Here is a 23,028-nt window from a genome sequence, read left to right on the forward strand (position 1 = left end):
AATTGTAACTACTAATTTTCATATCTCAAGATCGGTGTGCCGGCCGAGTAGTTCTAGGCGCTACAGTCTGGAACCACGCGATCGCAACGGCCGCAGGTTCGAATCCTGCCTCGGGCATGGATGTGTGTGATGTCCTTAGGTTAGTTAGGTTTAAGTAGTTCTACGTGCTAGGGGATTGATGACCTCAGAAGTTAAGTCCCATAGTGCTCAGAGCCATTTGAACCATTTTGAACCAAGATCGGTGTTGCTAAAAGGATCGATGTTGTTGTTGTTGTGGTCTTCAGTCCAGAGACTGGTTTCATGCAGCTCTCCATGCTACTCTATCCTAAGAACGCCTCTTCATCTCCGAGTAACTACTGCAACTTACATCCTTCTGAATCTGCTTACTGCATTCATCTCTTGGTCTCCCTCTACGATTTCTACCCTCCACGCTTCCCTCCAATACTAAATTGGTGATCCCTTGATGATTCAGAACGTGTCCTATCAACCGATCCCTTCTTCTAATCAAGTTGTGCTACAAATTCCTCTTCTCCGCAGTTTTATTCAGCACCTCCTCATTAGTTATGTGATCTAGCCATCTAACCTTCAGCAGTCGTCTGTAGCTTCTATTCTCCTCTTGTCTAAACTGTTTAGCGTCCATGTTTGACTTCCATACGTGGCACATTCCATAAAAAAATTTCAGAAAAAACTTCATGGAGCTTAAATCTATACTCTATGTTACCAAATTTCTCTTCTTCAGAAACATTTTTCTTACCATCGACAGTCTACATTTTATATCCTCTCTGCTTCGACCATCATCTGTTATTTTGCTGCCCAAATTGCAAAACTCATCAACTACTTTAAGTGTCTCATTGCCTAATCTAATTCCCTCAGCATTACTTGATTTAATTCGACTACATTCCATTATCCTCATTTTGCCTTTGTTTATGTTCATCTTATATCCTCCTTTCAAGGCACTGTCCATTTCGTACTACTGTTCTTCCAAGTCCTTTGCTGTTTGTGACAGAATTACAATGTCATCGGCAAACCTCAAAGTTTTAATTTCTTCTCCCTACACTTTAATTCCTACTTCAAATTTTTGTTTTGTTTCTTTTACTGCTTGCTCAGTATAGGGATTGAATATCGTCGGGGAGAGGCTAAAACCCTGTCTCACTTCCCTTCTCAACCACTGCTCCCCTTTCCTGGCCCTCGACTCTTATAACTGCCACCTGGTTCACATACAAGTTTTAAATAGCCTTTCACTCCCTGTATTTTACCTCTGCAACCTTTACAATCTAAATGAAAAATAAAATTATGTAATCAGATAATAGTGTTTTGGTCGTCAATATATGGGAACTTATCTTTAGATGTGGAATATATAATTTAACTTTAAAATTTAACTCAAGTCAGGCAGAAATTTACACAGGATCAAACATTTCAATTGAAGCACGAAAGTTGATTCATTACTCTGGTGATCGCAAAAACTTGTTGTAATTGATAACAGCCGCGCGGGATTAGCCGAGCGGTCTCAGGTGCTGCAGTCATGGACTGTGCGGCTGGTCCCGGCGGAAGTTCGAGTCCTCCCTCGGGCATGGGTGTGTGTGTTTGTTCTTAGGATAATTTAAGTTAAGTAGTGTGTAAGTTTAGGGACTGATGACCTTAGCAGTTAATTCCCTTAAGATTTCACACAGATTTGAACATTTTTTTGAATTGATAACAACAAAAATAAGTGTTTGCAGAATGAGTTTGTCACTCTGCAGCGGAGTGTACGCTGATATGGAACTTCCTGGCAGATTAAAACTGTGTGCCGGACCGAGACTCGAACTCGGGGAAAGGCAAAGGTCCCGAGTTCGAGTCTCGGTCCGGCACACAGTTTTAATCTGCCAGTAAGTTTCAACAATAAGTGTACTTTGTAGTATGAGCATTACGTGTGAGAAATCGTTGTGGATGTTTCAATTATCGAAGCGGCAAGACTTCAAAGCGGAGTACGTGCGAGGCGAAGTATTGTGAAGTGGCACTCGAGATAAAGGGGTGATTCCACAGGTGAAAACAACTAGCGAATGAGTGTAAGGCACAATGCGAAGTACGGGAGTAGATATTCCGACTAAAATAAGGAGGGTGAAGAAGGACGGCGATGTGACCCGAAAGTGGCGGGCATTGGACATTCCTCCGCGGAGCGCCGTAGTCGGGGAGAGGCCGTATGCAGAGAGAGGTAGGAGTCCCCGCTACCTGCCGGGGAGAGCTCGGCCGCCGCAACAACAGTTCAGTCTGACGGCGGAGCTCGCCTCGCGTGCACCGTGGGCTGCCGATCCAGGTACTGTGCTCTGCTACCGTTACGTGCTCCTGACGATGAGACCGTGTGTTGGAAACGTGTACTTCCTTTTAATTGTGTGTAGAAAGGGGACTGGACCGTTCCCATGTTCCATACGCCTTTTCCATATTTTTCTGCCTAAAGCGTTGTTGTCTAGCTACAATCGTACCCTGCGAACAACCGCGAAGTGCACGGCAAAGGGTGCTTCCCACTGTACCCCCTATCAAAGTTTGTTCTCGTTCCATTCACGTATGGAGCGTGGGAAGAATGACTGCTTAACTTCTGTAATTAGTCTAATATTGTCTTCTCGGACCCTGTCCATTCGATGTCGATATTAATCCTGCTTATGTTGTCCCACCATACACTTCTGGGTCTTCTTTCCTAGTTAACGATCTTGCCGTCGTGGAGGACCACATTCATATAGAATTTTTTGAAAGAAATTTCTGCCATTTGGCAGTTAATCGTTCACTTATTTTACACAGTCACGTTTTCGGCTTTGTAGCCGTTCTCAAGTGCACGTTGAAATGTCAAAATGTCTGACCTGCCTGTGACATGTCATCGTCGAAGAAACATATTTCTGGTCTTTTAGACCAGTTGTCGTATTACAGGGCACGAGTACATATCGAAGATAGATAATATGGGCTGACATTGTACACAATGAGAAACCATTAACATACAATATGGCGTATTTAACAGCCAATAATCCTGTAATACGACACTGGTCTCTACGACCAGAAATATGTTTTTTCGACGATGACATTTCGCAGACGGGTCAGACATATTTTAACATTTCAGCATGCACTTGAGAATTGCTACAAAGCCGAAATCATAACTGTGTAAAATTAATGAACAATTAATAGCCAAATGGCGGAAATTTCTTTAAAAAAATTATTTCCTAGTGTTTCACTTGTTTTTCTAGAGAATACTGTATCAGGTAGACTGGCGTCCGACCTTTTCATTTATCTAATTACGAATAATTTCATCCGATTGGTTTAGGGTTATCAGGTCGTCTTATATAATCACCCAGATACCCTAAGAGAGTTAACAATACAATAAGTGGCGTACCTTATTGATAGTAATATTAGTAATAATGATAAGTTGTAGTTATAAATGTAGTAAGGAAGATTAGGGTTTAACAATCCGTCGACGACGAAATAACTAGACATGGAGCACAAACACAGAATGGGAAAGGGACCATTCCGACATTTGCTTTAACCAATTTACATAAACTTCAAAAAACCTAAATCAGAATGGAGGGAGGAAGATTTGAACCGTCGTTCTCCAGAATGCGAGTCCAGTGCCTTACCGCTGTTTTAGCCCCCTTTTTCGGTGTTTTAGTGTATGTGTTGCATCACAGTAATGTTATTCTTGTTAACATTCAGTTTAGTGACGCTCCTGTCAAATGGAAGAAGCAACGACGTACTAACAGATATGTTTGGCAGCAGCACAGAAGAAATCGAACGTGGAGAAGAACCGGTGAACAGAGATAAAAAATAGATTAAGGTTAGCAGATAAGATGGAAGAAAGAACACAGAAATAGATAACTTATTACGGAAGATAAAAACTATTTCTTCCATTTTATTACAATTTTTTTATATTCACTCATCTGTATTTATTGTTTTCCACTAATTGCAATCCATTTCGAAGTACAAAAGGCTCCATGCTCGTGATCCCTTCTCTAGCATTGTGACGACGCTATGGTGTTTGCACAGTTCTGATAAACCTCTCTTGAAGGATGGTCCGACCACAGACAAGTGTTACTTAGTTAGATTTTTTTCTTAATTTTCATCAGGTATTCTGTCTTCTCCTGATTACCAAGTAGTCCTGTCTTCTCGGAAATGTAACAGTAATCGGTGTAGGTGCCTGTGGTAATGTTTAGGCGCTGCAGATGTATTCTTTTGAGATAAGTTTTTAAATTGTCTATCAGTTTCATCCGAGATGAGGTTAAATAATACGTGTGAGAAAGCCAACGTGTTTCTCCGTCTGGTACACGCTTTAAAATTTTCAATTTCTCCCATTGGTGAATTTATTCAACAGAAAGCTTCTTTCGTACGCTTGTTAATTAATCTGATTAATTTTGAATCTGAAACTCTTTTAGTATGTTTAGCAGTGTTTGTCGATGTATGCTGTGATAGGTTCGTTTTGATGTCTACGAACAGTATGTGAACGTCTGTAATACACTCCACTTTTTAGCATACGCAGACAGAGCTCGTAACTGGGACGCTGCTAACATTACTTATTCATTTGTGTATAGGGGAAACTAATGAAGCGTGCGTTGCATAACTTCGCTAAAGCTTTCCGCTCAGTGCCGCGCGGAATACTTTGCGCACACAGGAGAAGCTAGACTGCCTGCATCATCAGAAAGCTTGTCATAGAGATGAGTGCGCGACATTCCCTCGACTCTGAACTGCGGTGTTAGTTTGCGACTTCTGTGCAGGCTGTTGTTCATTCCTTCACATATGCTCCTTTGTTGGATTACTGGTTAGTAACATCTGCTGATTTCAAACGGACTCCAGCATCCTCTCAGCGAACATTTGCACTAGGATGACACTTCCTTAAATAGTGTGCAAATTCCGACGATGTGCGCTGCTTATCTTGCTTGGATGCAAAACTTGTTCCGTCCTCACAGGACTTGCCGTTGACAACAATAATGCTTGTTTTGCTCTTCGCCCTCAAGCTAGTATAGTTTGTTCGAGACTCGCTGAACGAATTCTTACGGGGATGTGAGGAGCGGAGGAAGCAAGATATGCCCGCCGACTAGAAGCACATGGGCAGCCGAGGGGGTGTGCCGGTGCGAGTGAATAATCCGCGCTATCGTCACTCAGTGCTGGTGCTACATATTTGCTTACTGCTTTGGCACGGCAAGGCACAACAATCAACTTGAGACGACTACGGAATAAACGGGTACTGCAGTGTTACGTCGTAAATGTTGGCAGCGGGCGGGCACAAAACATTAGCTGTCCAAAATTCGACCGACTTCTACAAGTCCGTGCCAAGATACGGTGGCCGACGAGCAGTTACCCTTAGTCCCAAGAGCTGAGCAAGTTAATTCGTGTGCTCGGAAGGTGAGGCCGACAGTATCTGCTCCCTTTCGCTTGTCAGCAAAGACAGAATCGAAGTAAAAATGTAAATGTCGTGCGACTAGGGCCTCCCGTCGGGTAGACCGTTCGCCGGGTGCAAGTCTTTCGATTTGACGCCACTTCGGCGACTTGCGCGTCGATGGGGATGAAATTAGATTAGGACAACACAACGCCCTATCCCTGAGCGGAGAAAATCTCCGACCCAGCCGGGAATCGAACCAGGGCCCTTAGGATTGACATTCTGTTGCGCTGACCACTCGGCTACCGGGGGCGGGCAGAATCGAAGTGCATGCCCTGCATTCTCTCACAAACGATTTTACAGGAACTATTCGGTAAAAAATTTCATTTGTGCGTTACTCATAGCTTTATATGTTAGCTTCATGACAACGTGCCAGTCATTCCGTTAAAGGCCATAGGTATTGCGATATCTGCATGTAAGTAAGACATTGCGAGGAATTCGAAAAAGTTTGAAACGTAAAATGCAGGTCGCTTTGATTTTGCGTTTGGTGCATATAACATAATATTTTGTGGGCATGAAATTAAGCTAACATACCGAATTTTTCTGTAGACTTGATTCTAGGTCTCTATTTGTCACTTGTATCGAGAAAATTGATCTGATGTAGCACACTCGCTTGCGACAGCGCGCGCCAGAGATAAGCAAAAGTGGAATAGCCACAATATTCCTCATATTTCAGAAATGGTTGAGATATCGAAATGAGATTGTGGCAAATGATAGCACGCAAAGAGAAGAGTATTTTGCCATATAGTTTACTCCGCTGTCTACAGACTTTTTCAAAGAAAGATTGTAATTTTTAAGGGCCATCGATAGCTGGTGGAACGGGAAATGGTACGGGTTTTGGAACGACATAGCTGAAGACATTACACGTCTATTTTTGTATCGAGGAAACGCTTATTCATAAGCTATGCCCTTATTCAATTCCTCACTTTATAAATAACTGTTTCAGAATTATCTCGTAATTGAGTCTGCACAACATGTTAGTTAGGTGACACTGGCCGCGCGGGATTAGCCGAGCGGTCAAGGGCGCTGCAGTCATGGCTGGTCCCGGCGGAGGTTCGAGTCCTCCCTCGGGCATGGGTGTGTGTGTTTGTCCTTAGGATAATTTAGGTTAAGTAGTGTGTAAGCTTAGGGACTGATGACCTTCGCAGTTAAGTCCCATAAGATTTCACACACATTTTTGAGGTGACACTGAGTAAACACCTCTGTGTCTGGCAAAAGATGCAAAATTTAACATGGCAACAAGAGAAATGTAGAGTTTACTTAAAATTTGCCACACATGACGCTGCTCTGAAAGCTACAAATGGTTAACAAGCCAGACGAAAATAAATCGCTGCTTTCATTGCATTTTCATCGTTTTTTTTTTTTTTTTTTTTTTTTTTTTTTTTTTTTTTTTTTTTTTTTTTTTTTTTTTTTTTTAGCTACTAACCAAAGCAGATGGAGCAGGTCCTTTTGAACGGTCACCATGCAAGCGTGAGCGTGGTGGAGCTCCGCATAATGTCTACAAAAATGTGGACGCAGACTTCAGTTTAGAATGGCACTAGGCATTTCCCCTACAGCGCCTGCCTGTATCCGCTTCCCCAATCTCTACCATTCTCCCCACGCGTGCCCTGCCAACCGCACACCTACTGACCACGTAATTCTGCGCGCGCTCTATCGATACAGAACTAGGAAGGCCTCATTCAGGATGTGGAGAAAGAATAGTATGCAGTACTGCTCGGCTTTTGTGTCAGGTTTAGTTTTTCCGGCAGTGTTAGCTGTGCGCAAACAACTATGCGCAACAGTATGGATAGGTTTGTAGATGGAGAGCTGGCCAAATTTAATCTACATCTACTACATCTACATTTATACTCCGCAAGCCACCCAACGGTGTGTGCCGGAGGGCACTTTACGTGCCACTGTCATTACATCGCTTTCCTGTTCCAGTCGCGTATGGTTCGCGGGAAGAACGACTGTCTGAAAGCCTCCGTGCACGCTCTAATCTCTCTAATTTTACATTCGTGATCTCCTCGGGAGGTATAAGTAGGGGGAAGCAATATATTCGATACCTCATCCAGAAACGCACCCTCTCGAAACCTGGCGAGCAAGCTACACCGCGATGCAGAGCGCCTCTCTTGCAGAGTCTGCCACTTGAGTTTATTAAACATCTCCGTAACGCTATCACGGTTATGGGAAGCAATATATTCGATACCTCATCCAGAAACGCACCCTCTCGAAACCTGGCGAGCAAGCTACACCGCGATGCAGAGCGCCTCTCTTGCAGAGTCTGCCACTTGAGTTTATTAAACATCTCCGTAACGCTATCACGGTTACCAAATAACCCTGTGACGAAACGCGCCGCTCTTCTTTGGATCTTCTCTATCTCCTCCGTCAAACCGATCTGGTACGGATCCCACACTGATGAGCAATACTCAAGTATAGGTCGAACGAGTGTTTTGTAAGCCACCTCCTTTGTTGATGGACTACATTTTCTAAGCACTCTCCTAATGAATCTCAACCTGGTACCCGCCTTACCAACAATTAATTTTATATGATCATTCCACTTCAAATCGTTCCGCACGCATACTCCCAGATATTTTACAGAAGTAACTGCTAGCAGTGTTTGTTCCGCTATCATATAATCATACAATAAAGGATCCTTCTTTCTATGTATTCGCAATACATTATATTTGTCTATGTTAAGGGTCAGTTGCCACTCCCTGCACCAAGTGCCTATCCGCTGCAGATCTTCCTGCATTTCGCTACAATTTTCTAATGCTGCAACTTCTCTGTATACTACAGCATCATCCGCGAAAAGCCGCATGGAACTTCCGACACTATCTACTAGATCTCGTATACATTGCCATCCAATACAATGGAAGAGCAGCACAACGGCGCTTATGCTGAGCTGTTCGTGCAGCGACGGCAACGTCACAGTTCCTCTGCATTTCTATGAGGACTGCTGCATTACTCGATTTTGTGTTGCATAAAAGGCGATCAAAAAGTTTCCGTTCGAAGGCCGTACTGCCCACAATCAGTATGACAATTAGGCAAATAGCCGTGACGTGCCAGGCAGAAGATATCCGTTCAGTAAAACACGCTGTCCTCCTGCGTGAAGAAGTTCATAACTGGCTGCTGCAGATCCTCGTCTGACAGGATCCGTCGACCCTTCTAGGCCTTTTTTTAAGGTACCGAAAGTGTGATTATCGGATGCGGAGGGATGAGGAGTGTAGGGCGGGTGCTCGAGTGTGTGTAGCAGCGGCACTCCCTGTCATGCCATGCCACAACGGTGGTACACGAGGGCGTTCGAAAAGTCCGTGCAACGTCCGAGAGATGGCACCACCGGCGCGTATCCAGGTCATGTTTAGTTAGTAGCATCTTTGGAAAGAACGCACACCAAGTTTCAGCCATATTGGTCCATTTGTTTGTGTTTGGCATTCGTGTGAATCAAGGAAGTCGAGTGATTTTCAAAAAAATGGACGAAAAATAATTTCGTGCGGTGATTAAACATTACTTTATGAAAGGCAAAAGGCTTCAGTAGACTAAACAGAAGCTTGATAAACTTTACGGTGACTCTGCACCTTCGATTAGGACAGTTTATAGGTGGTTTCAAAATTTTCGGTGTGGCCATATGGGCACAAGTGATGCTGAACGTTCTGGACGCCCTGTGGAGGTTACGACTCCAGAAATCATTGATAACATCCATGATATGTTGGCGGATGACAGAAGACTTAAAGTGCGTGAGATTGCTAGTGCTGTGGGCATCTCGAATGAACGGGTACATAACATTTTACATAAACATTTGGACATCAGTAAGCTATCTGCAAGATGGATTCCGCCATTGCTCACGCTTGGCCAAATACGAAATAGTGTAAAGTGTTGCTAGGGTGGTTTACAGATGTTCAGGAAGAATCCGCAGAACGTTAAGCATCGTTTCGTCACAGTGGATGAAACATGGATACATTACTATACTCCTGAGACCAAAGAACAAACTAAACAAAGGGTTACCAAGGGAGAATCTGCACTAAAAATGGCGGAGACCATTCCTTCAGCCGGAAAGTTTATGGCGACTGTCTTTTGGTATTCGCAAGGGATAAGCCTCATTCACTATCAGGAAAAGGATAAAACTATCACAAGCGCATATTATTCATCGTTATTGGACGGTTTGAAACCCGAGCTCCAAGAAAAGCGCCGGCTATTGGACCGCAAAAAAGTCCTTTTCCATCACAACAATGCACCAGCACACACCTCAGCAGTTGTGGTCGCAAAATTAATGGAAATAGGATTCCAACTCGTTTCACAACCCCCCTATTCTCCAGACTTGGCTCCCTCAGACTTCTATTTGTTCTCCAATTTGAAGAAATGACTGGTGGGACAAAGATTTTATTCAAACGAGGAGGTGATTGCAGCAACTAATAGCTACTTTGGAGACCTGGACAATTCCTGTTATTTTGAAGGGATCAACAAATTAGAACAGCATTGGACGAAGTTTATAAGTCTAAAAGGCGACTGTGTCGAAAAATCAAAATGTTTACCCCTAACACGTAAGTAGTTTTTATCTTTGCACAGTCTTTTCAAATGCCGCTCGTATGTGCCCAGGGTTGTTCCCTGGACAATGTCCGGTCGGCCACTGCTGCTCCCACAATGCGTCGATCCTGATGTCCTGTCTACTACGAGGACGTCCAGACCGAGCGAGGTGGCGGAGTGTTTAGCACACCGGACTCGCATTCGGGAGGATGACTGTCAAACCCGCATCCGGTCATCCTGATTTAGATTTTCCGTAATTTCCCTAGATCGCTAATTGCAAATGCCGGGATGGTTCCTATGAAAGGGCACGGCCGACTTCCTTCCCCATCCTTCCCTAATCCAAGATTGTGCTCCGTCTAATGACTTCGTTGTCGACGTTAAACACTAATCTCCAAATGGTTCAAATGGCTCTAAGCACTATGAGACTTAACATCTGAGGTCGTCAGTCCCCTAGACTTAGAACTACTTAAACCTAACTAACCGAAGGACAGCACACACATCCACGCCCGAGGCAGGATTCGAACCTGCGACCGTAGCAGCCGCGTGGTTCCGGACTGAAGCGCCTAGAACCGCTCGGCCACAGCGGCCTGCCACAAATCTCCTCCTCGTCCTTCTCCTTCTCCCCCTTCTGCAGACGTCCAGAACCTGCTCAGCGAGTGTCGGTATGCGCCAGAGACCACTCCTAAACGCAGCGACACACCATCGATACATTGTGCCCGACATGTACAGTAACCCGTCGTCACCTCCATCCAGCTATCCGCAGGCCCATAATGCGACCCTGCTCAAATGGCTGAAGTTGTTCAACAATGGTAGGTATTCGTCGGGGAGGCGTGGTTGTATTCTAGAATGGATGTTGCACACCTCTAAACTGCACACAGTTACTGCCTGCAAAGTCAAAACACGGGGCGCACAGAAAGGCCTCCAGAGCGCCATCTGGTCTCTGATGACCGTGACAAATGAATCGCTACCACCCCTCAGTGTGCACGTATCATATGCTGGTGCCAGCGAACACACTCCTTGAGGGCTCTGCATTTTTTTCCCGGCGGTATATATGGATAAACAAACACTGTGAAAAGAGACCTAGTACTTCCCAAAGACTTGACTACAAAATATCAAGAACTGCTTTTCATTGTCAGCTCTACGATTTTTTTTCGTATCCCTCAACTTTGCGCCCGTTGAAGATAATATTGACCGTAAAACAGGCAGCAGAGGGGCATTTCTGTAAGCAGTCAGTCATCCTACATTCCATGCGTAAATCAGAAAGAAGAAACTTCGGTTTTCGCCACGCGCCTTGTAGTTGTTTGCAGGATACCGTTGCAAATTTAGACGTTGGATCTAGACTCGAGACTCATCCGTATCATAATGAAGTAAACAACAGTACACCTTTAGCCATAAATTCTGAACTCTTTATTACGTTGCCGGTTTCAATGTGACACTAATCGTCATCCGGTGCCTTGACAAAAGCAGACTGAATACAATCGAACGGCCTACACTCATTGTAAGAGCCACAACAAGATAACCGACATCTGCAGATCTCTGAGATAAACGATGTGATCGCCCGTGCGTCTACCTACAACTGTTGGACTAAACATTCAAAACAAGAAGGTCAAAGATAAGAACCACTGATTTTCCGTACTACACTGGCTCTAATCTTCGACCTTTCTGATTTGAGCGTTTATTCTAAAAGTTGTCGGTAGATGCACGGGATGATAATGTCGTTTATATCAGACAGCTACATATCCCGGTTATCTTATTGTAGCTCCTGCAATGACTATATGCAATTCGATTGTATCCCATCTACTTTTGTCAAGGGGCCAGATGACGATATACTGTAACATCTAAACCGTTAGCGTAATAAAGAGTTCAGAATCTAGGGCTGGAGGTGTACTGCCCTTTACTTCAAATGACCAGCCGACTTCTTATCCACCATATTCTGCAGAGATGGACATACAAAGATCGTCCGTAGCAGTTTCTCATCTCCTCACCCGAAGAGCTGTGCCATCGACCAATTTTAATCTGTAGCTGCTGACTCTTTCTTACTCGTTCTCTTGGCACACTTAAAGGCAGTATTAGCCACTCTATCCCAACTACGATTATAGAATGTGCACATATACATACATTATTTATCAATTGTGTTTACAATGCAGATTAGCAAAGGCGCTTATGTACCTATGACAGCCAGTCTGAAATGCAACATATCCGTCCATCAGCTTTTGAAGCTTCGACTCTACAGCAAAGTTAAAAATTAAAGCAATGCTGACGTCACCTAATGGTCGTCGTTATTTGTTGCCCAGGTATAAACGATGCGGTGATACGGCGTACAGCTGGACGCATGATAACTGAGCCGGCCGAAGTGGCCGTGCGGTTAAAGGCGCTGCAGTCTGGAACCGCAAGACCGCTACGGTCGCAGGTTCGAATCCTGCCTCGGGCATGGATGTTTGTGATGTCCTTAGGTTAGTTAGGTTTAACTAGTTCTAAGTTCTAGGGGACTGATGACCTCAGCAGTTGAGTCCCATAGTGCTCAGAGCCATTTGAACCATGATAACTGACACAACTTGTTGTCGAAGCAAAGATTGCAACTAATGACGGTCCAGGATTATGCGCCGCGGAATTTCTATTGTACCTAGATAATACGTTGACATAGTACACAAGTTCACACCAGCTTCTCTTGGCGTTACGACAAATACAGAACTGTAGCCTCGTAGCTACTGAGAAAATAGCGGCAGAAGATGTCCTTGTACATTAGCAAACTTGTTGATTTGCGTTATGCTGATGCACCAGTCGAAAAGACGGAGATCGGAAATTACGTCGGATGTTATTGTAAATTTCATACTGTGTGTATTGGTTACATCAGCCACTTATCGCCCAATTCTCTGTGTTAGCGATGGACAAGACAATGCTCGACATCTTAAAGAGGCACCCACAAATTATATGGTCATTTTGCAGTGAGTGGCAGAGGTTACTTCCTTTTTTTACAAGTCGCTGCCGTTACTATTTCAGTTGCGGATGGAACAGGGAAACACTCACTGTCTGTGTGCTACCGTATGCTTCCGCACCTTCTCCGACCCATTCTTGCGGTCGTTCCACAAAATATGTGAAGGCGGCAGTAAAACTCTTTTATGATCTGCCTTGAACGCTAGTGTTCTACATTTATCTTTCATCCACCCACGTCCACGTGAGGTATTTGCCTGTCTCCATCATACTCTCCTGCTGCTGGCTGCAACAATAGCAGAACGTCTACGAATTCTGTCTCGAATAAATTCGTTTGCTCGGACGTGACACAGCTTTCTAACACTCCGACACTATTCAAGAGTAGATCGCACAGGACTTCAACACATCCTTGTTTGCAGAATCTCAGCACATTTCTGGAATTCTTACAATAAATCGAAGTATTGTGCTCGTGGATGGTTTTTATGGAAACTATATTGTATTCGTTTTATATAGAAGTGAGTTTAAATCTTTGTTCCACAGCATGTAGCTTCGCCACGTCATCTTTATAGATGAGACTGATATCTCTGCTTGATATTATTATAATAGTTAGCTATCGGAATTTCTTATTTTTGCTCGCTTCCCTGGATTTTACACTTTTTGACACGAGGTAACATTCGCTACCTCCGGGATTCGCCATGGTATTCATCTGGAGGTAAGAACAACATTAACGAGGAGTTCTGATGCCCGATAAGCCAATATACATGATGAGAATATGACCATTAATACAAAACCTCCTTACGGAATATCTGGCGTTACATTTTCTTTCTGTGTAACCTGAGTGCCTCCCGGCGTACAAAATGTTCTAACAACTTAAAGGGAATGCAGCCGAGTGACGTCTTCGACAACTGCCGATGTTTCGACAGGTGAACACCCCGTCATTTTGAAGGCACAATTGCAAAGAGCGTTGTCGAACAAGTGACCCGACTGCATTCACAAAAGCTGTTTGAACATTTGTTTCTGATAAGTATTTTGCATTCGACATTTTTAAGTTCTTCCAAGGAATTCCATATCTGATGCGATCACCATTGATAGCCAAGTATCGCACTTCTACTATCGCACTTTCTCGACGATGTATTCAGGGAGGCAACTTAATTTAATGTCAAAGTGTATTCCATTGTCTGGCGGTACGAGAACAATACGGGTAGTCCAGGGCAAAGTCCTCATAAGGATGATTCACCCGTTACTTCCCTCCGACTTGTTAACATATGTTTTGTGTATGGCTATAATAAGTTCTTGTGCCATTAGTAAAGTGTTTGTGTTGTTATGAAAGGAAGAGTGAAGGTGAAATACAATGCCTGACAAAAACGTGAATCAACGGGAAGACACGGTCGGATGTCAACTTAACTTCATACACAGACGCACCATCAGCGGGTATGTAAATTATTACAGTTGCAAGTCCCTATGACGAGTAGAAAAGCCACCAGATTGCGTTAGTACTGTTACCATGCTTGGTAGAGTATATAAGAGGCGTCAACATCTCCACTGCGAGTCGGTCAGCGGGGGTTGACGCCTCCACTCAAACGGAGCCACCAGCGCCGCCAGTCAACGTGACGGGCGGACCGGAAGCACCCATGGACATTGAAGTGGAGCAGCCTGCTCTCCCTCCCGACGGGGAGGTCGAGCCGCGGGCACACGACGAGGAGACGCACACTGTGACAGCACCACTTGCCGCGACGGTAACTGAATGCCTGCCGCTCCCTACGGAGCACAGCGTTCGGCCTGTGCTGCAGAAGATCGCCGCGTCTCTTCGTGACGGGACATACCCACACCTTGACAACCCCTACCCATTTACTCCACCCGACAGGACGAAACCGGCCCTTCCTCACCAGCCTTACGGACCAGTGAGGAACAACAAGGGTCTTAGAGGACTGGTATCGAGGAAGGACCTGGCCATCATCAATCAACACCCTGTCTTCACGCCCGCGGACTGGGAACACATCTTTGTGGTCTCAGCCTGGGGCGCGGCGGCTGGGGATGTTCGCCCAGAAATACAACAGCATCCAGCATACCAGCAATTCCAAGAGCTCGAGAAGAACTTCACTATGGAAGGAATGAACCGATTCATTGAACAGAATCCAGACTTCATGCACGTATTATGCCAGAAACCGTCTACTTCGCCAGTCAAACCTGCGAAGTAGCAAGAGGCCCACCCCATCGAGAGGCCATCCTGACAACACCTGAGCAGTCTAAGGAGGAACAGCAGCACCGCTGCTTAGCCTCCGTCACCACCGGACCGAGGAAGTCCGTGATCTCCAAGACTGTGAGACTGTGCCAGACGTTGGACGATCGCTGTGAAGAACACGGAGATGCCGCGTACTTGTTTGAGACAGCATTATAGTACTAGGGACAGAAAATTGGCTGAAACCAGACGTAAACAGTAATGAAATCCTAAACTCAGATTGGAATGTATACCGCAGAGACAGGCTTGACAGTGAAGGGGGAGGCGTGTTTATAGCGATTAGAAGTGAAACAATATCGCAGGAAATTGACGGAGATCCTAAATGTGAAATAATTTGGGTGAAGGTCACGGTTAAAGCAGGTTCAGACATGGTAATTGGATGTCTCTATAGGCCCCCTGGCTCAGCAGCTGTTGTGGCTGAGCACCTGAAGGATAATTTGGAAAATATTTCGAGTAGATTTCCCCACCATGTTATAGTTCTGGGTGGAGATTTTAATTTGCCGGATATAGACTGAGAGACTCAAACGTTTATAACGGGTGACAGGGACAAAGAACCCAGTGAAATTTCTTTAAGTGCTTTATCTGAAAACTACCTTGAGCAGTTAAACAGAGAACCGATTCGTGGCGATAACATATTAGACCTTCTGGTGACAATCAGACCCGAACTATTTGAAACAGTTAACGCAGAACAGGGAATCAGCGATCATAAAGCGGTTACTGCATCGATGATTTCAACCGTTGTAACCTCCCCACCGCAATTTTTAAAGAAAATATATAGCAATACTTAATAGAAATGGGAGCCAAGTGTAACCTCCCCACAAAAATTTTAAAAGAAAAGGACGATACTAATTAGAAATGCTGATGGACATGGCTCTATGCGTAACCTGCCTACAATCAAATGTACTGACAATGGCAACAAATGTGAAATTCGCAATCTGACTCAATTATAAATCCTTCAAAAAATTAAAGTCCATTCAGTGACAAGAAAATTCAATTAAACCGAAATATCGGTTTTTGGCCCTGTGTAAAAACAATCAGAATTCAAGTCTTACCTCAGAATAAATGGATGTCACATATCTGCTCTTGTTGTTGCGCACCACTTGGAGGAACTACATTGCAAATAATAATATTCTCCTTTTTTTTGTAATTCTAGTGAAATTTTTCTTCAAAAGAAGTGGAATGAAATGGGAAGTGCAACGAGATCTTTAGTTCAAAAAAATTAAAGTTTTGAGAAAATGCTTTTGAAATAAAAAAATTATTATTGGGAGACTTGTTGGAGAATAATTACAATAAATAAAATTTTTCATTATCTAATGATTATATTAATTAACAGTATACCTTATTCCTCATCTTGACCATTGTTGCCGACCGCCTACATCACACAACCGCACTGGGCTGCTACTACTGACCGACCGCTCTGCATGACGACTACAGACTGAGTACTGCTCTCAACTAGACAGAGCTACAGACTCGCGACGACTGACTGACTGCTACTCTGCATAGCGACAACTAACTCGCAAAGACTACTACTGACTGAGAACCGCTCGCAACACTCGCGCGGTCAAGCGCATACTCTCTGGTCACAGATGCTACAATGCCTCGCCATCGCTGCTGCGTTACATACGTGTTTCATAACCCTCCACTCGGGGGGCAAAAATTTGGCAGCGATGGTGAGTCATTTGGACTTGCCAAGCGCGGCAAAATTTTTCTTTAATTAACAAAATCCTACAACTTACAGAATATTTAAATGTTGTGCACACGCACTAAGTACAAAATATATCAGACAAGGACAAAATGTGAATACTAAACATAGTAGCAAATCAGAAAAAAGTATATACAAACTTTTTGACAGATAAAGTGCACAGGCACTGAAAAAATTCTTTAGCATATGCAGAACAAATAAACAGACTGAGTGTAACCTCCCCACCGCAATTTTAAAAGAAAGAAAATTGACAATACTTAATAGAAATGGGAGCCAAGTGTAACCTCCCCACAAAATTTTAAAAGAAAAAAAGGACGATACTAATCAGAAATGCTGATGGACATTGCTCTATGCGTAACCTGCCCACAATGAAATGTACTGACAATGGCAACAAAAATGTGAAATTCGCAATCTGACTCAAATATAAATTCCTGATGAAAAATTAAAGTCCATTCAGTGATAAGAAAATTTAATTAAACCGAAATATCGGTCTTTGGCCCTGTGTAAAACAATCAGAATTAAAGTCTTACCTCGGAATAAATGGATGTCACATATCTGCTCTTGTTGTTGCGCACCGCTTGGAGGAACTGCATTGCAAATAATAATATTCTGTTTTTTTTTTTTTTTTTTTTTTTGATTCTAGTGAAATTTTTCTTCAAAAGAAGTGGAATGAAATGGGAAGTGCAACGAGATCTTTAGTTCAATAAAAAAATTAAATTTTTGAAAAAATGCTTTTGAAATAAAAATTATTATTGGGGAACTTGTTGGAGAATAATTACAATAAATAAATTTTTACATTATCTAATGATTATATTAATTAACAGTATACCTTATTCCTCATCTTGACCATTGTTGCCGACCGCCTACATCACACAACCGCACTGGGCTGCTACTACTGACCGACCGCTCTGCATGACGACTACAGACTGAGTACTGCTCTCAACTAGACAGAGCTACAGACTCGCGACGACTGACTGACTGCTACTCTGCATAGCGACAACTAACTCGCAAAGACTACTACTGACTGAGAACCGCTCGCAACACTCGCGCGGTCAAGCGCATACTCTCTGGTCACAGATGCTACAATGCCTCGCCATCGCTGCTGCGTTACATACGTGTTTCATAACCCTCCACTCGGGGGGCAAAAATTTGGCAGCGATGGTGAGTCATTTGGACTTGCCAAGCGCGGCAAAATTTTTCTTTAATTAACAAAATCCTACAACTTACAGAATATTTAAATGTTGTGCACACGCACTAAGTACAAAATATATCAGACAAGGACAAAATGTGAATACTAAACATAGTAGCAAATCAGAAAAAAGTATATACAAACTTTTTGACAGATAAAGTGCACAGGCACTGAAAAAATTCTTTAGCATATGCAGAACAAATAAACAGACTGGCAAGAATAATTAGATGTAGTACATAAAGTAAATGTTGTGCACACGCACTAAGTACAAAATATATCAGACAAAGACAAAATGTGAGTACAAAACATAGTAGCAAATCAGAAAAGTATATACAAATTATTTGACAGATAACAAAGTGCACAGGCACTGAAAAAATTCTTTAGCATATTCAGAACAAATAAACAGACTGGCAAAAAATATTATGTTGACAAGTGTACATGCACTGAAAAATGTCTTTAGCATTTTCACAACAAATAAACATAATGGCAAAAAAAAAAAATTCATGTCCAAAGTGCACATGCACTGAAAAATGTCTTTAGTATTTTCACAACAAATAAACATAATGGCAAACATCATGTCGACCAGTGACATAAGTGTACTCACACTGGAGTTTAGCGAATCGAAAAATGTATAACCTATGAACATAAATGATGGTACCAAAAAAAAAATTTTTTCTTTATGTGACAAGAATCAGGATAGGAAAGGGAAGGATTGCATCATGGTTGTAGCACTTTAGATTGCACACAGCTGCTCTGAAAGTCCATATCTTTCCACAGTAGTACAACACCAAGTGACACAACTTGAAGTTCTTTTCCCATCAGAATTTATCAGTGTAGCCAAGACACTGAACTGTCGTAGTAATGTTCCATGTTTTCATTTTGGCAGTACATTAGGTACACCAAACAGTGGGACCATAATAATGTCTTCATCGCTCATGGTGGTGGACAGCATGTCGTGTCAACACCACACTCTTACAAGGCACACCAACGTAGAATTAGTGCAAAACCAAATATAGTGCTCCATGATCACTGGGATAAACAGGACAAATGGACATTGCAGTAATTCAGGGTAGTCAGCTTATGAGGTGAAGGACATCAAGTCACATAATATTGACAATTACAGTCTTCATTGATAGTTCGTGGCATTCATAGCCCAGTTATTGAACATTTCTGTACCAAGTATGTAGTATTACAGAAAAATGTTCATTAATTGTTTTACATAGAATCAGTAGCCTTCTTTTCCTGGTTACAAAATATTATGAAATAATCGCATTCTTTTCAGTTACAGAGTATAATTAAGAATCATTAACCTTTTCCTAATTACAGTTAATTAATCATTTGTCATTAATTAATCATTTGTCTAATTACAGTTAATTAATCATTTGTATAATTACAGTTAATTAATCATTTGTCGTTAATTAATCATTTGTCTAATTACAGTTAATTAATTAATCATTTGTAGCCTTAATTAATTACAAAGCATTATTAAACAGTACCATAGTTAATTAATTATGTGTCATTCCAATCTATTAAGAATCATTAGTCTTTTCCTAATTACAAAGCATTATGAAACAGTCACATTCATTTCAAATTACAAAGTATCAACATTGGAAACAAGAGTTAATTAATGGCATAATTAATAACAATTTCGTTGATTGACATTAATTATTGGCACTCAGTGGCCATCAAGTATTGAATAGAATAAAACATAGTTCATCATTCAGTATTATTCAGATCATTACAAAGTCATTATTAAAAATCAGTTAATTACAGTCAAATCATTAGTAATCACAGGCATTACAATAAACAGTGGCAGTTATTAGCTAGTGACAAAGCATTATTTTGAATATAGTCTCATTAAGAGGTCATTACTCGAGTGACATGCTATGCAGAGTTGATCAGTATTATTCAGAATTATCATAAACTAGTGACATTATGTGGGACTGGTAATACATTTTTTTGGTAGCAATGCATTGCGTTGGGATCGTTAATTAACTGCTGAGGCATAATACTATTTGCTTTTGACCTATTGCTGCAAATGAGGATAGTTAACGTCATTCGTCATGAGTCAGCTGTAGCAAGATTATGTAACAAGGCAGTACATGTGATCACATTTATAAATGATAAACACAAATGGGTAAAAAATATAAAAATGCAAGTACTAGAACAGGTATAATAAGTAACAGGTTTAGTAAGTGTCATGAAAAACTTCTCCTGGAAAAAATACAAAAACGGATTATTGACCTGAAAGAAGAAACGCACACTATGCTGAAAAGTAGTGAACTTCGAATTAACAAGTAGTGAAATGTGTATAAAATGTGTTCCATAGCTGTCCTTTCCAAAACTTTCCGTCATCCTACTATGCAATGTAACACCTGCTGTCAAAGCAAACTGCAACAAATACTTAAATAACTACGTAGCATAAATACATTACTTCAACATTATCCTCATCTGTAAAGAAAAAACTTCATTATCCATATCATCATAACTTCACCATTATCATCACCTGTAAAGAAAAACTTCATTATTCATAATACCATTTCCTTCATCATTATTCATCAGTATTCACTATCATCTGCAAAAAATCACTTCATTACTCATTACATAACTATTCCTTATCTCTAGCATATTTCATCACCAAAACTAAGATGTGTAGTTCAGTCTGACAGCCTGCATCAATCACCTTGTATTCTGAAAGAAAAAATTAGTTAAGACTGCTATTCTGTGATGAGTATAGTATAGTCTTGTTAATGCTTGTTAATCCTGATCCCTTTACTCTTCCTCATAAAGTTATTGCATCTCCTTTCGTTTATTCCGTAGGTGAAATTCCCATTTATGTTAAATATATTTCTTAGAATCATCATTCCTTTCTGAAATTGATGAACAAAGATTAATGTCTTGCATTTAAATCCTATACCCACTAAATAATGACTGGTTTATGGTGACACAATTAACCATACAGCATAACATGACAGAAAACGTAATATGTCCAAGACATTGACAGTGTTCGGATGCGAAAAAATGTACACAGAATAATACAATGCAGTAGCAAAAAAAATGTGAAACAGTCACGATGTTGAGATGTCATAAGGCAAAAAAAAAAATGTCAAAGTCGACTGGTGTGTGTTATATCTTAACTATTTCATAGTGCATACAAACAAAATTGGAGTACAGTCATATACACAAAAAAAATGGAAAATGTGCACGGTCTGATGTGTAACGACAAGAAAAGCGACCTGCTAACCTTACCTTGCCGGGCACTTGCCAAGAAAAAAATACGATAATCATCAATAAGTAGTCACATAAATATAATTGCAGAAATAGTCGTAAATGTGTAAATTCATCTGGAAAAATATGCACGGTCTGATGTGTAACGACAAGAAAAGCGACCTGCTAACCTTACCTTGCCGGGCACTTGCCAAGAAAAAAAATACGATAATCATCAATAAGTAGTCAGGTGAATTAATTGCATTAGTAAATGGCATCATAGTGTGTTGAATCATACAGTGGTTTCACTCAATAAACGGTTTAATGTTTGAGATATGGTGATTGCCTTTCGATTTTCTGGTTCTCAAAGTTTCGACGTGTACAACATTGGGGTGAGGGATGCTGCGAATCCGATACGGACCTGTGTATAGAAGTTCAAATTTACTGCACTTACCTTTTAATTTGCTGGATAAATAGTGTGTACGTACTAATATCTTCTGTCCAACGTGAAAGTCGCGGCGTGTACAAACCTGTTTTTGCTGTCTTCTCCGGCGCTCTGCGGCACGTTTGATGTTGTTCAGCGCAATGTCAATTATTTCGTGGTGTCGTAGGCGACGATTTTTGGGGAATTCTATTAATTCTTTAATTTTGTTCGGTGGTTCAACGTTTTTCAGTATAACAGTCGGAGATAGCATAGTGGATTCATTTGGAATGGAATTAATTACATCTTGGAATGAGAGTATGTGTGTATCCCAATCAATATGTCTTTTGTGGCAGTATATTCTGCACAGCTTACCAATTTCCTTCATTAATCTTTCACAAGGGTTCGAAGAAGCGTGGTACTTGGATATATAAATCGGAGAAATGTTTCTAGCTCGTAACATGCGTGTCCATACACTACTACGAAATTGAGATCCATTATCAGAAATTACTTTCATTACATGCCCTACATGAAATAGAAAATGTTTTACAAATGCTTTCGAAACAGTTTTAGCAGTAGCTTTGCGTAACGGAGTGAAAGTAACAAATTTTGAAGTGAGCTCAACAGCGACAAAAATGTAGCAAAAACCTCTGTTAGTTCTCGGAATCGGACCAAAAATATCTACTGCGGCCATGTGTCTTAATTTCACAGGTATAATGGGATATAAAGGAGGAATATGTGAAGTGGTGTCTGATTTAGCTTTCTGGCAAATTTTACAAGACGCTAAAACTCGTCGTATACGTTTTTCCATGTTGGTAAAATAACAGTTCTGTCTCAGTATAAGAAAACATTTTCGTGCTCCGTAATGTGCGTAACTTAAATGAGTGTACCAAATTAATTTGTTAACCAGTTCGTCAGGTATGCATAATAACCAATTGTTGCTGTCAGGATGAGAGCGGCGAAACAGAATGTCATTGCGTACAGTGTAGTGGTTCCTAATCGTAACATTTTTCCTATCTTGCCAAAGGTGTTTAATTTCTTTCCACACATTGTCTTTGTTTTGTTCTTGTGCTATGTCCTGTAATGACGATGAAATAAAATTTTCAAATGCAACTTGCTGAATGTACATGACACTGAAATTTGCTTTGCAGAAGTGGGTTGCTACGTCTTGCTGATTGTTGCTGAGAGAACGCGATAGTGCGTCTGCTATAACATTTTGTGTGCCGGGAATGTGAACAATCGTAAAATTAAATTCCTGTAAATACAGTTTCCATCTACTTAATCTATCGTGAGTAAATTTAGCTGAAAGCAAAAATTGTATAGCTCTATGGTCTGTGTAAACGGTGGTATGTCTGCCATAAAGAAAGTGCCGAAATCTCGTAAAAGCCCATACAACACATAATGTTTCAAGTTCTGTGACGGAATAATTTCGTTCAGCAGGTGACAA

General features: G+C 41.6%; 1 protein-coding gene across 1 annotated transcript in view; it reads left to right on the forward strand.

The window, feature by feature from the left end:
- The first annotated feature begins 2,226 nt into the window (after positions 1-2,226).
- Positions 2,227-23,028, forward strand: part of LOC124558354 (heparan-alpha-glucosaminide N-acetyltransferase-like) — a 329,129-nt gene continuing 308,327 nt past the window's right edge. Inside the window, exon 1 of the mRNA XM_047130906.1 lies at positions 2,227-2,293. The gene's annotated coding sequence lies outside the window, so the exon portion shown is untranslated. The remainder of the gene's footprint in view (positions 2,294-23,028) is intronic.

The sequence above is a fragment of the Schistocerca americana genome, chromosome 1 (assembly GCF_021461395.2).
Source record: "Schistocerca americana isolate TAMUIC-IGC-003095 chromosome 1, iqSchAmer2.1, whole genome shotgun sequence".
Taxonomy (NCBI): domain Eukaryota; kingdom Metazoa; phylum Arthropoda; class Insecta; order Orthoptera; family Acrididae; genus Schistocerca; species Schistocerca americana.